Source organism: Thamnophis elegans, chromosome 1 (assembly GCF_009769535.1).
Source record: "Thamnophis elegans isolate rThaEle1 chromosome 1, rThaEle1.pri, whole genome shotgun sequence".
NCBI lineage: Eukaryota > Metazoa > Chordata > Lepidosauria > Squamata > Colubridae > Thamnophis > Thamnophis elegans.
Genome location: NC_045541.1, coordinates 173,285,128 through 173,296,991, shown reverse-complemented (window position 1 = coordinate 173,296,991; position 11,864 = coordinate 173,285,128).

Genomic DNA, 11,864 nt, shown 5'->3' with positions numbered 1-11,864 from the left:
TGTTCTCTTAACTGTTCGTTGTATGGATTAGCTTCCAGATCCCTTATCATTTTGTTGATCTACTTTGCACTCTTTCTAGGGCCTCAGCACTTTTTTTTAATATTGTGGTGACCAGAACTGGATGCAAGACTTGCAAGTGTGGACTCACTAGTGCAATATAAAATTATATGATCACTTCTCATGATCTTGATTTAAAAAAGGCTTTATTTTGATTTCAATGGGTTGAAAGAATGCCTGATTCCCAATGTTTCAGGGCACTTTTGGTTATGAAAAAGCTGGAAAGAAAGAAAGAAAGAAAGAAAGAAAGAAAGAAAGAGAAAGAAAGAGGAGGGAGGGAGGGAGGGAGGAAGGAAGGGTGCATCTGGGAAAAAAAGAAGCAATCAAAACCAAACCATTTCTTACAAGACCCTCCTACTCCAAGACCTGGGAAAATAAGCAAGTTTTCAGCAGATTTTGGGAAACTATTTTTGTTGTTGTTCCTTAAAACCCTGGAGAGCTACCATCAGAATGAACATCAGGATTGCGGGCTCTCCCATACAGTGACAAAAACATGGGGAAAACCAGAATTTCCTTCTGTACTTGAACACTGAGAGTGATAATATTATAACTGTAGCCTGTTTACAATCTCATTACAAACAACTACAATTACTGTTCAAAGACCAACTTTGAACAGTAATTGTAGCACTACCATCAAACTACTACTACTACTACTACTACTACTACTACTACTACTACTACTACTACTATTACTACTTCCTCCTCCTCCTCCCTAGCTTTTTCTCTTTCCTTCTTCTTGTACCCTGTTTCTCTGAAAATAGGACCTCCCCAGATAATAAGCTCATTCGAGTCTTTGAGTGCATGTGCTAAAATAAGTCCTCCCTGAAAATATTGCAACATAGCACCAGCCATGAGGTGACCACGCTCGCCACCTCCTACACCTCAAAAATAATAAGACCTCCCCAAAAATAAGGCCAAGCGCTTATTTCGGGTGAGTCAAAAGAAAATAAGACCCTGTCTTATTTTCAGGAAAACACAGGTAGTATTTTGTCTGTTGAAGAATTCTGAGAAACTTGGAAAATTGTGTGCTCTTCTCTCTTATTTTGGTTGATCTTAAAAACAAGATATTGTTGTACCCAGTAAGGTGATGTTTGATCTTAAAACCAAAGTATTACCAATAAGGCAACATTTCTCAGTCTCAAGAGCTTTAAGACACGGGGGCTTCAATTCCCCAAATTCCCCAGCCAGTTAGAAACTGAAATCCACACATCGTAAATGTTCCTGAGATGAAACGCTGCAGAAAGGATTCTTGGATTTCTGAACACTTCTCAGACTTCACCTGGACTCTACGCAGGTTGCATTTAGCAACAGGGTCTCCGCAACCCTCCTATGTTTGCCCAGGCAATAATTCAGACTTTCTACAGATGAATTCAGCACCGCATAATCCCAGGTTTAATTCTGCAGCACAAGAATCACTCTACAGTATCGTTCAGTATAGACTGAATGCTGGGGTCATCTCTCTGAATTTTGCCAGCTCTTCTGTGGATCATCTTGTATCCGGAGAGTCATCTTATACAAGACAGGTCTTGTATAACTGTCTGCGGGAACGGGATGGTGCCCAGCTTAATTTTCCATCCCTCCTCACCTCCTGGCTGGGATTTTTTTTTTCCCCTTCCAGAATTTGCCCTGGTTTGGTCTGTTACTACGGAGGAAAATCCGGACCGGGTTAGTGCCAAACCGTTGCATTCCAGCTGTTGCTGTGATCTTCCCATAGCTTTCTATTCCTGTCGGGATCTGGTTAGAGGCAATTTTGCACTACAAGCCATCAAAGTGTGTCAAAGCTCTATTGATCATCTGGGGAAAATTCCAGGGAATTAATTGGGGGGGGGAAATCCCTCCCCCCTCCAGGGCTAATCTAGATGACCAAAAGGATGGAGCAACTTCTGTAGGAGGAAAGTTTTAAATATTAATGGATTTAACAGAGGAGGCTATTTGCAGCTCAGGGTTGAACTGAGGGGTCCTTGATGCTCTCTGAGATGGGTTGTTCGCCTGCAGGCATTTCATTACTCAACTGGATGTCTAAGGAGATTCTCAGTCATCCTCCTGGTCACGGCTGTCCCAAAGGTGCTTTTTCAAAAGGCAACTGGGCTTCCTTTGTTTTTCCTTGAAGATGTTTGCTTCTCATCCAAGAAGCGAACTCGACTGAACTGAAGAAGCTTCTTAGATGAGAAGTGAAACATCTCATCTGTACGGTTCCACCACAAATCCGCGAAGCCCTTCTGCACGGAGACATAAGCGAGAAGACTAAATCGCGCCGTTCTAAGCGCTAAGGAAAAATGCGACCCTACCGCGATGACATAATTGCGGAGGGCAAAATCACGCATTCCCAAGCACTCACTACCCTAAATCTTACCCTAAATCTAACCCTAAACCTAACCCTAAACCTAACCCTAAACTTAACCCTAAACCTAACCCTAATGCTAAACCTAACGCTAAACCTAACGCTAAACCTAACCGTAACCCTAACCCTAAACCTAACCCTAAACCTAACCCTAAAACAAACCCCTAAACCTAATCCTAACGCTTACCTTAAATGAAGTTGGCTTTCTGCCGCGGCGCCGTTTTAAAGCGCCCTTATGTTGCCACGCTGTTGTCGCGGCAGTGATGACGCACGGTGATGACGTCGCGGCTTTATCGCCGCGATTTTATCGCCGCGATTTTAACCAGCACGGTTTTGTCGTGCCACGCATCTGTACACTGCACGGGTCAAAAAGAGGGCTGTGAAAATATCTACAGACCCCCTCGCATCGCGGATCTAAATTGTTTCAACTTCTACCCTCAAAACGACTCGACAGGGCACTGCACACCAGAACAGCTAGGCACAAGGACAGTTCCCCCCCCACCCGGAATGCCATCACTCTGCTTAACAACTAATTCCCACAACACTGTCAAACTACTTACTAAGACTGTATTACTATTATTCTTCTCATTTTCTTCTTAGTACCTATCTCTTCCCACTTATGACTGCAACCTTGTTGCTTGTATTTATATTGTTTTATTTGTTTCCTAGTATGATTTGATTGCGTATTAGTAACCTATGACTATCACTAAGTGTTGTATCTTATGATTCTTTTTTTAAAAAAAAATATTATTTTTTATTTTCAAAACAAACACAACACATAAAATCTTCCTTCTTTACATACTGTAGAAAGTGTATCAGTTGGTTACAAAAGGTTTTCGTGCATCTCTTCCACAGTCGTCAAGCATAATTCATATTAACTCAAGTATCTTAACTCAGATATTTATACATGTTACCCTTATACCTCCATTTATATTTGACTATAATTATTTAAACGTCCTTCATCATAAAATATACCGAAACTTAATACATAACCACATACTGGCATTTCATTTAATATTCCTTTTTTTCTTTTTTTTCTTTTTTAATTTTATTTTTTATTACATAGACAACATAATCACATAACAATAGAAAAAGAAAGGCAAAGGGAAAAGGAAAAAAAAAAAAAACCCCACACACACACAAAAAAAGGAAAAAAAACACCCCATCATCCCATACAATATGTCATTTGATTACAGGTGCATCCCTACTACGTTTCCCCCCATACACACATCCCGTATCTCTCTGTTGTATATTTAATAGACACCACAATAACCTAGGGTTTAAAAAAAAAAAAGGAAAAAAAGACCAAAAAGAAAAAAAACCATAATCACATGCGGCATGTCGTTTGGTTACAAGTGTTTTAACATCTGCATCTTCAAATAATATTTACCGTCTCAAATATTTCATCTAATATAACTAAAGGCCTCATTTTCATTCTACAATATATTCAGTTAACATTAGCATTATTTTTCCCCAGAAAGTATACTTATATTCATTGTTATCCTTGCATTTCATACCTTCAAACAGAGATCTTATTCCTTCATTTTTCAACAAAGCATCGCTGCCTATATATACCAGGCTGTTATCAGACATTTAATATTTCTAAAATCCTCCAATAACACTGAACCCTTATGTCCTATTCTAGCTAAACATCCATAATATTTAATAACAGATTTTAATAACAGATCTTCAGATTTCGTATCTTATGATTCTTGATGAATCTATTCTATTTTATTTTTTTCTTTATGTACACTGGGAGCATATGCAACAAAGACAAATTCCCTGTGTGTCCAATCAAACCTGGCCAATAAATAATTCTGTTCTGTTCTGTTCTGTTCTGTTCTGTTCTGTTCTGTTCTGTGCTGTGCTGTGCTGTGCTGTGCTGTGCTGTGCTATGCTGTGCTATGCTATGCTATGCTATGCTATAAGAGCCGAGGTGGCACAGTGGTTAGAGTGCAGTACTGCAGCCACTTCAGCTGACTGCTAACTGCAGTTCGGCGGTTCAAATCTCAGGGGGTTAAGGTTGACTCAGCCTTCCATTCTTCCGAGGTGGGTGAAATGAGGACCCAGACTGTGGGGGCGATATGCTGACTCTGTAAACCGCTTAGAGAGGGCTGAAAGCCCTATGAAGCGGTATATAAGTCTAACTGCTATTGCTATGCTATGCTATGCTATGCTATGCTATGCTATGCTATGCTATGCTATGCTATTCAAGCAAAAACAAAGTGCAGCTGCCTTTTGAAAAAGCCCCTTTGGGATTACTCAGCTAGGTAACGTCACCAATGCTAGAAGGGCTAATGGATTTTTTTGGGGGAGGAGGCGGTATCAAAAGTTACAGAAGAACTTCAACATTACATAAGATATGCCTTTGGAGAAATTGGATAAGGGAATACTTTGTCCTTCTCGGGACACAGATACACCCCCACAAGGATTAGGCCGCAAAATCAGGACACAAGATTTCTACTTTTAGGTTGTGAACAGCTACGGTAAGAAGCTTTAGCTTCCAATGCGTGTTACAGGTGGTCCTCGACTTACAAGCCTTTATTTAGTTCAAACTTACAGCAGCACTGAAGAAAAGTGACCTACAACTCGCACGTTTGACCATCATAGCATCCCCACAGTCACATGATCGGAATTCGGGTGCTTGGCAAGACAGCTTGTATGTATTTACAAATGGTTGCAATGTCCTGGGGTCATGTGATCACCATTTGCAACCTTCCCAGACACCTTCTGAAAGCAAAGTCAACGAGGAAGTGAGATTTGTTTAACAACCGTGTGATTCACTTAAATGCAGAGACTCTAGAAAGGGTGCAGAGAAGAGCGACGAAGATGATTACGGGATTGGAGACTGAAACATATGAAGAACGCTTAGAGTTTAGAGTTTATTAACATTTATAGGCCGCCCTTTTCCCTGAGGGGACTCAGGGCGGCTTACATAAGCTCAGGGGAGGGAAGTACAAACAGTAACGTAGACAAACATAGAGTAAAAATAATGAGCAACATTCATTCATCATTCGGGAGGGGCGATTATCTTTGTCCCCAGGCCTGACGGGATAGCCAGATCTTGAGGGCTGTGCGGAAGGCCTGGACGGTGGTGAGGGTACGAATCTCCACGGGGAGCTCGTTCCAAAGGGTCGGAGCTACTACCGAAAAGGCTCTCCTCCTTGCTGGAATATGTCCAGTCTGATGAAAAGGCTCTCCGCTTGCTGGAATATGTCCAGTCTGATGAAAAAAAGGACCAGGGGAGGCATGATAGCAGTCTTCCAATATTTGAGGGGCTGCCACAAAGAAGAGGGAGTCAAGCTATTCTTCAAAGCACCTGAGGGCAGGAGAGAAGCAACCGAGAAATAAAGAGAAATTTCCTGACAGTAAGAACAATTAATTGAGGGAACAGCTTGCCTCCAGAAGTTGTGGGTGCAGTTGTGGATGTAACCACCATAGAGCGAAAGCTTTTAAGAAGAAATTGGACAGCCATTGGAAATGGTGTAGGGTTTCCTGCTTGAGCAGAGGGTTGGATGAGAGTAGTGGTGGGTTCCTACCAATTCAGATCGATTCTCCTACGACGGCGGCATCTCGATGCAATTGCAATTTTCATTGCAATTTCCCCGCACCCATTTTTTAACATTTTGCTCGTGCACAGACCTATTTATGTGCAAATGCGCATACGCGGGGAGCTAAATTTTTACCGGCACAAAACCAGCAGTAATGCTGACAGCAACCCACCCCTGGACTAGAGAAATTCCAAGGTCCCTTCCCACTCTGTCATTCTATTTCTATTTCTTCCATTTCTATTCTGTTTCATTCCATTTTACATTTTAGATATCTATTCCTACTCATTAACAATTACATTTTTAATAGTTAAGTCAGTTTATTATGTAACAAGAGGCAAACTGGGAAATTAAACATATAAATGAACATATGGAGTCCAGATTTTGACGTAACCTGCCAACTGGGGCTCTTCATAATAAAATGCTATTCTGAATATGAAAAAGGGCTGTTCTGAACTCCATGGAAGGCATTCCCAACCTTGCTTGATTGCTTCCTTGCCATTATAAAGGCACAGAAACCACATCTGTTATTCTCCTAAGACACACAGGTTATGACCACAATTGTGCCAGCATTTTCATTGCTAAGCAAGGTGGTCTAGTGGTTAAGGCAAAAGTCTAAAAAGCGGGAGACCCTGAGTTCTAGTCCTGTCTTAGGCATGGAAGGTGATTGGGTAACTTGGGCCAATTGCCGGTTGGCATGGATCTGGTGGCTCATCCTCATCTCAAAACTTACCTCCTTTTTGAGAATATACAGTAAATGAGGATCAACATCTGGAAGAAGCCCATCCATCTCCTAGAAAGTTACCCCCCCATATACCTCTCCTAGAAGAATGAAATATTTGGAGAAATATTTTAAAAAGGCAGAATATTACATTTCCCCTAAAAGTGAAATAGGTATAAATATCTCCCCTCTGCTAGAAAACTGAAATATTTTAGGAAATATTAAAAGGGCAGAATATTTCCCCTGAAAGGGGAGGCAGAAACGCATCCCCCCACCCCACCCAGAGGTGGGTTCCTACCAGTTTGCACTAGTTCAGTAGAACCGGTTCGTCAAATCTATCGAACCGGTTAGAAGAGGTTCCACCAGTGGACCCGGAAAGCAGGCCACACCTACAGAAGAGGTTCCAAACTTTTTTGAAACCCACCACTGACACACACACACACACACACACACACAGACAGACTCACACAGAGAAAGAAAGAAAAAGAGAAAGAAAGGAAGAAATAAATAAAGAAAAAAGAAAAAAAGAAAGAAAAAGTGAGAGAAAGATGAAAGAAAAAAAGGAAAAAGGGACAGAGAGACAAAAGGAAGGAAAGAGAGAGAGAGAGAGAGAGAGAGAGAGAGAGAGAGAGAGAGAGAGAGAGAAAGAAAACACATGGCCGGCAAGCCACTCCCACCAGGTCACATGTCTGGCAAGCCACTCCCACAAAGGAGGCCACACCCACAGAGTAGGTTCGAATTTTTTTTGAAACCCACCACTGACCCCACCCCACCCACCATTAAGGCCTGGGCCAGTCTATTCTACATAACAAAAATCTACCCCCTTCAGGCAGAGCCATAATAGGAATCCCAAATCCCTTTCATTACATCATCACCCAATCAGGACAGCCCACAGAGTTGCCCCTGCATGGCCCTATGGGAGTCTGACAGCCAATCAGAATACAAGCTCAAATTCAAGAGCCCAGAGCACTCTCAGCATCTCTTCCCTTTTCGCTCAAGATCTTGAAGCAGGTGATCCTGTCCTCCATTAAAACCAGAGGTGGGTTTCAAAAATTTTTATTACCAGTTGGGTGGGCGTGGCTAGGCGGGGTGGGAGTCATGTGACTGAGTGGGTATGCCAAATTTACCATCACTCACACCCACGCCCACTCAGTAACATGACCTCCCCACCAAGCCACGCCTGCAGAAAAAGGTAGGTTTTTTTTTATGAATTCCTGCCTATCTACCTGCATGCCGCTCTGCCCTCCCTTCACCAGTTGCACTGGTGTCACCCCATTTCCCCTCCTTCAGCGACCTCGACCCTAGCCCCGCTTTCTCCCCCAGCCCGTGCCTCTTTGTTTGGGCTGCTTACTTTCCTCTTGCGGTGGCTGGTCCAGACTCTGGAAGGCAAGCTGTCCTCCGGTAGTTTTCAGCGGCCCCCAGCCCAGTGTTGCTTGGCTCAGACTTGCAATGGGATGCGTGTGCACGAAGAACAGGATGGCGACAGCAGCGACTTTTTTGGTAACCTCCAGTAGTTTTCAATGGCCTGCGGCCAGCTGCCTCCTCTTCAACAGCTGCTTCCCAGCAGCGGCGGCTGGCTGGGGGCTGCCGAAAACTACCAGAGGTCAACTTGCCTTCCAGAGTCTGGACCAGCTGCTGCAAGAGGAAGGTAAGCAGTCTGAACAAAGAGGTGGTGGCGGGGAGGAAGCAGGGCCAGGGCTGGGCCCACTGAAGGAGGGGAAATGGGGTGACCCGTGCATCTGGTGAACGGAGGGCGGATGGTGAGTGCGCGGCGAGCAGGCAGCAAGCAGGTGGTGAGTGGGCAGCAAGCGGGCAGGGGCTCTGGGGCCTTGGGGAATGGTGTTTCCCTGGGGTCTCGGCCTCCTATCCAAGGTGAAGGGCGAGTGGGCGGCATGCTTACTTACCTTTGGTGATCTGAGCAGAATGGGCAAGGCACGGAGGCGACTGGCAAGGGATGTAGCTGGGCCATGTGGCGAAGCAAAGGCAACATATATAGGGCTCGAATGGGTGGGGCAAGCGAGCGTTAAAGTGAGTGTCGAGCAGGCGGATGGGCCGAGCAAGCATCGAGCAGGCAGGAGGAGTGAGCGAGCATCGAGCTGGTGGGTGAGGCTAGTGAGCATCAAGCAGGCGGGGTGGGGTGAGCAAGTGTCAACTGGGCGTGGCCAGCCAGCGATTGCTACCGGTTCAGCACCCCATGCCAAATTTCTGCTACCGGTTCGTGCGAACTGGTGAAAACTGGCTGAATACCACCTCTGATTAAAACTTTCCAAGCAGCCACCATGTTTCCAGTGTCTTTTTGCCCACTTGGAACTGAACCCAGATGGACATTTCTTCCAACAGAATGGTCACTGAATGAACTGTTGTAATTTGAGAATTACCTGTAATGAAGGTGGAATAAATATATATATATATCCATCTAAAAATAAACCCCCTTCCTATTCTGCAAAGTACAGATTGCTGACCGCCCCCCTTCCCCACCGCAACCAGACAATTATTCATGACGGAGTGTGTCTTAGTATAGATCTAAACTAACATGGCTCCTTCATGTATGTGTTGGATGAGCAGGTTAACATCTGGAGCAGGCACTGCTCTGCTGGGTCAGGCCAAGGTTTAAAGTTTTCTGCAAAGGAAAATTGCTTTGCTGCTTCCCACCAAAGGGAAGCGCGGCGGTGTGATAGAAAAAGTCGGAGGACAATCAAAAACTTCTCTTGTTGAGTTTTCTTTTTGTCCCTTGTTGATTTTGAATGCAGTGAGGGAAAGAAGGAAAAGAGACAAGAGAAGGGAGTGAAATATAAAATTGGCACGAAATTTCTTCTTACAATATTGTTTCAGTGCGCCCTCTAGTGGAAGAATGATGAAGGTTGTTGTTTCGCCATCACTGAAAAGGTTCACAGGTGCATGACCTGATAATATACAAGGTGGGCCTTGACTTACGACCACAATTGAGCCCAACACTTCTGTTGCTAAGCAAGGCAGCGGTTAAGTGCATTTTGCCACATTTTACAATCTTTCTTGCCACTGCTGTTAAGTGACCAGAATTCGTTCAGTGACCTCTCGGAGGTACAATGGCGCTGAAAAATGTCTTATGACTGTTTTTCACCCTTATGGTCGTTGCAGCATCCCTGTGGTCATGTGACCAAACTTGGATGCTTGACAACTGACATGCATTTATGACGGTTGGGAGGGTTTTTGGGGGGTCACCTGATCAACTTTTGAGATCTTCTGACAAGCAAAATCAATGGGGAAGCCAGATTCACTTAACAACCATGTTACTAATTTAACAGCTGCAGTGATTCATGTGGCAAGAAAGGTTGCAAAATGGGGCAAAACATGGTTTTGCTTAGCAACAGATTTATTTTTCTGATTTGTGGTTGTAAGTTGAATACCATGTTTAAAGGGCCCTGTCAGCCTCTGCTTTGCTGTTGCTTCGGCTGCCATGAAACGGGGAGGGAGGGCATGGTATTTGGGAGGGGTTACTCATTGTGCTGGAGGAAGGTTCTGGAGTTCACCGGCTGATCGGACTACGCATGCGTGGGAGTTTCCCGCCAGGACTAACGGCACCGACATTCCATCTTCGTGATGCCTTTTGAAGTTATCTCGCACCTGACACTTGGGAGAATTATGATTGGACTGTAACTGTGATGCCAAGGGGTGGGGAATGGGCTATTCTATATATCAATCGCTTTCGTGCCTAAATAATCAGACTTCGCTTCGCTATGCCTTTAATCATTTTTAATTAGTAAAAGTACACTTGATTTCCACGCATGGAGTCTCGTGGTCTTTCTTTCCTAATTATCTAAATGGAGAGGTGCTGATAGGCCCCCTCTCTTTATGGGATGTCATATGGTCATCACAAGAACCCTGAACTAGGCTAAAATCAGCTTTGCTAACGAAGAGGATTGATGCTTTTGAACATTGGAGAAGACTTCTGGGAATCCTGTGGACAGCCAAGAAAACAAACCTGTTCTGTCCCCCCTTCTCGGCTCGATAACAGACGACAGGCAAACAACTTAAAAGAAACTCTCTTTATCAGTTCTCGGCTCAGTCTGGCTGCGAGCCCAAAAATAACATAAATAAAGTCTCTAACAAGATATCAAAATACCAAACCAAAACTCTTACAAGCAAGGCACTTCTCCAAGTGTATCCTTGAATCAGGGTTACAGCAAAACAAAGAACTTCTCCAAGTGTATCTTACATAAACCACGACCGATGATCAATCAATGTTGAACGAACCAAGGTATGAACGTTGACTCCTGCAACCAGGGCGTGGCACTATCCGCTCTTTTATCACCAGAACCCCACTAATGAGCCCCAGCTGCATCGTTGACCTTGCATCCTGAAAAGACTCACAGAAGACGTCTGCTGAGTCACAACACAAACCCATAGATCAAAATATAAGCAGGTATTGGGGTCCTACTATCATATGTGGTGGACCTATCTGACGGCAAAAAAATATTGGTTGAAGATAAAAAGGAGGACCCCAATAGATCTAAAACAAATAGATCTAAAACCAGAACTGTTCTTAGTAGGTATACTACCGGGGAAATACAATAAAAGAATTACATACTTAATGTTACATGTAATAACAGCAGCTAGAATCACATATGCACAAAATTGGAAAAATGCAAGTATACCTATAGATGAGAAGTTAATAAAGAAAATATTAGAATGTGTTGAAATGGACAGGTTAACAATGGAGGTTAAGGATAAAAAGGAAACAGAATATTACTTAATTTGGGACCTATTCAGGGGAGAAATGCTACCAGTTCAGGCCGGTTTGCCTGAACCGGTAGTAAAAAAAAAATCTTTAAAATGTTTTTTTTTAAAGTTGCGACAATTGCGCAGCACAGCTAATTGTCGCACAGCTGATCATCGGAACTTTAAAAAAATGTTTTTAAAGCATTCAAGAGAACAAATAGTAAAAAAATGCTAAAAAAATGAAAAAAAATGTTATATGAACCTGACATTTGTATTTTGTTAACCCAGGTTCATGTTTTAGTGGGTTGTGTGAGTCTACGTGCTTGGTGATGTTACTGACACTGTTGCTGAGCAGGAATATGGATGTTTGCTTTATAAATCCCACTTCAACAGAACTATAATTTTATTCCATCTGGCAAAGTCACAAATGTGATCCATTCAGAGCAGAGCAGAGCAGGGAATTTGGGATTCAAATCTTTATTTCCCAGGTTTTGCTCAG